At 52.4% G+C, this 3,212-nt stretch overlaps 1 long non-coding RNA gene across 1 annotated transcript; it reads left to right on the forward strand.

Annotated features, from left to right (window-relative positions):
* The first annotated feature begins 206 nt into the window (after nt 1-206).
* On the forward strand, nt 207-2,943 carry LOC135187586 (uncharacterized). Its single transcript, XR_010307379.1, has 2 exons — nt 207-417; nt 2,172-2,943. It is a non-coding gene; the product is annotated as an uncharacterized LOC135187586 (long non-coding RNA).
* Nucleotides 2,944-3,212: the final 269 nt, after the last annotated feature.

The following is a 3,212-nucleotide window of genomic DNA, read 5'->3' on the forward strand; positions in this document are numbered from 1 at the left end:
GGAAGAAAATGAGTGAAAGGCTTTGAAAACTCGAAAGCTCACACGAACTCTCCATGAAAAAAATAGAGTTTTACTCTTTTTAGCTTTACTGGAGAGGATGAGCTCTCTCTGCTCTGAAGCACGAAGCAGCACAGAGCTATGCACATTGCAGTGCTGGATCCAGTTGCCATCTTCTTGCTAAGCCATTTACCCTGTGCCTTCCTCTGTTTCAGTAACTGACTGCTGCAAGCAGAGCAGAGGCAGTCTCAGGGCCAGGCTGAGACTTGGGGACATCCATCACTGGTGACTTCAAAGAGGATTCTGGTTGCCTTTTTCTAGTAGATAAAGCAGGGCCACAGGCTGTGTCTGAGTGCCAGCCTGTGACCACCTGTGCTCTCTAACAGAAAATGAAGAGCTTGCCCTCATCAGCTGGCTTTGGTGAGTACTCTGCTCATACTACCTTTGCTGCCAAGGTTACTCTTATGAGGAAGCTGGGACAGAAGCAGCTGCAGAAGCAACTCATATGCTCCCTGCTGCACGTTTTCAGCTGTGGATAAACCTGGCACAAGTGCTTCTTTATGTACTCAGTGAGGGAAAGCTCTGCATGGGCACAGGAGGCTGTGGAGGCAGGATCTAGCAAGCTTGGCTCCTGGCATGGCCAGCCACAGCTGCCCATATCAGCCCGTCCTGAGACATGGGCACAGGCAGCAGAGAAGAAGCCAGACAGGTTTTCCTGGTAGAAACCTGCTTGTGTTCCACCAGAAATTATGTTTCCTGGAAGACATTTCTATTTCCATGAAGTGGGACACTCTGCTCTGGAGGAAGACAGGAAAGCTTCCTCCAAGCCTTTCGTGCAGCTCCCCCATGCCTGACTGGCATCTGCAATTCAGGGCTCCCCGTGCTGGGAAGCAGATATTGTTTTGGCTGGCTCAGGAGACTGTTCTGTAACTTCATCTCCGCTATTGAGCTGGATGCTCCCTGAGTGGGAGGCACTGATATCTGAATTTCAAAGCAGCTAATAGTCTTACTGGCACTTTTGCAGTGCTTGGAAGGTTGTAATTAGCCAGCGCGCCTAATTTACGGGTTTAGCATCGAAATGGTGCTTGTTAGCCAGAGCTGATTGCTCTGGAGCTGCGTTCTGAAGGCTCATTAGGACCGCTGAAAGGTTTCAGCAGGCAGCTGAAGAGATGCATGCATTTTCATAAGGCAGGTATTGTGGCACAGGCTGGATCCCATTGGCCTGGCCAGCAGAGCCAGCCTGCTGCGGGAGGTCCCGGGCAAGCTGGTCTGCATGCGCCTGGAGAGGGGCATGGCTGCTGCCTGAGCTGAGTGCTTCCCTGGCACGAGAGGCAGGAGCTCCAGGCTTGTGGTTTCACTGTCACTAACCTTCTGTTCTGGCAGGGCTGAGGAAAATCACAGAATCACAGAATTAAGCAGGTTGGAAAAGACCTCTGAGATCGTCAAGTCCAGCCTAGCACCTAACCCTTCTAATTAACTAACCCTGTAGCACGTCACAGCTTCTTAAACCAGTGGCACTCCCTCACACTCCTCATCTGCCGCTCTGGTGCAAAGGTGATCAAATTACTGGCCAGGGGCTCTCCCTGTTGCAGGGGCATAAAAGAAGGGGAGGGGTAAAAAAAAGGAAAGTTCAGAAGAGCCCAAGCTTAGTGGCTCCACTGCTGCTGGGATTGGTTTCAACCAGCAAACAACGAAAGCTGGCCAAGGTGTTGCCTTCTCTCCTCTGGGGGCTCCTGGACACCTGAGTGTGCAGCGTGCAAGTCAGTGGGCAGGGAACAAAGGAGGCAGATGTGTGTGATGCAAGGCAGGGCCAGAGTAAGCTGCAGAGGGTCACAATGACTGTGCCTGTGAACTGCAAACTGGGCATCATCTGGCACTGCCTGCATTTGGAAGCGCTCAGGACCTCCACTGTGACAGAGCACGGGGACAGGCTCTGACAGTGGGCTTGCAAGCACTTCAGCTGCTGTTCGGGTGTGTGCTGCCCTGAGTGTTCCCCTGAACAGAGGCAGGACATCCACGTGCTGGCTGCAAACCGACTCGTAGCTCTGACAAGGCTGTGCACCTGGAATGAAGGAGCCAGAGCAGAGGGAGCCTGGGCTTAGGTGACAGTTTGAGTTGGCTTAGGTGACAGTTTGAGCCAAATAAAGGACTTTTTACTCTCTTGTTTCCTGCAGGACCCAAACACATCCTGGACCCAAGCAAATGAGCTCTGCAAAGGGACTGAGTGGCAGCAGAACTGTGGACTTCCCCTCCTTGTGTGTGGACCACCAGCTGACATGTAGTAGTTGCTGAGTCGAGATGCCCTCAGAGGCAATGGGCCCTTGCCCAGTGGGGGTACCACACAGAAAGGTGCCATCGGGTCTCGGGACTGTCCCTCCCTGCTGCACTGGGTGCTCCCTGCCATGCCATGTTGGGCCAAGTGGCACCAGCACATCTGCCAAGCTGTCAGCATGCCCTCTGCAGGCTGCTCCACAGCAGTAACCTGGAGGTGAAGACAAGACAAGTGGCTGGGGTGACAGCCCCAAGACAAACCAGCCCCAGGGGCTGCCCTCTGTTCCAAGCTGAATCTCGCCCTTTGTCCACCCATCCTGGACACAAACAGGCTTGTCTTGCCCATCTCTGTTTCTCACACCATTGGGTCACAGATGTGTTTATTGTGGGCAGTGGCAAGGAAACAAGGCTCCATTTACAGCCCCGTTTCCTCCTCTCCTGTTTGCTATAACAGCCCAAGGTATTCAGGGGCTGAGGCAGCACAGTGCTCGCTCACACCTTTGTCCTCCCCAGGCAGCAGAGCACACACCACAGCTGGAAGGACTTGTGCTATGTGGTGCCAGTAATTGTGCCTCCCTGGGAAAGCCTCTCCCACTGTCCCCCAGCAACTGGAAGGACTGAACACAACAATTATTTGTCTCTTACTTCTCTGTTATAAAGTGTTTTAAACAAGAAGCTCCTCTGTTGTGTTAGAAGGGGGTGGAGAGGCACAAAATGTGTTCCTTGACAGAAGAACTATACATGCATGTGGCTGGGATGGGAAAGGGCTGGAAGAGAAAAGAAAATGTAAATGGGGAATGGATGGAAGTCTGAATGGAGGCATGAAAAGCAGAAGTTGTTTAACTGATGCTAAGACATGGGAATTGCCAACAGAAAAACCAGATGTAGTGATACAAACCCTTTGTCGTTGTGCAGAAGCAGAGGCTGCCCTGCTTCACACATGG

Source organism: Pogoniulus pusillus, chromosome 27, assembly GCF_015220805.1.
Source record: "Pogoniulus pusillus isolate bPogPus1 chromosome 27, bPogPus1.pri, whole genome shotgun sequence".
In the NCBI taxonomy this organism is placed as follows: Eukaryota; Metazoa; Chordata; class Aves; order Piciformes; family Lybiidae; genus Pogoniulus; species Pogoniulus pusillus.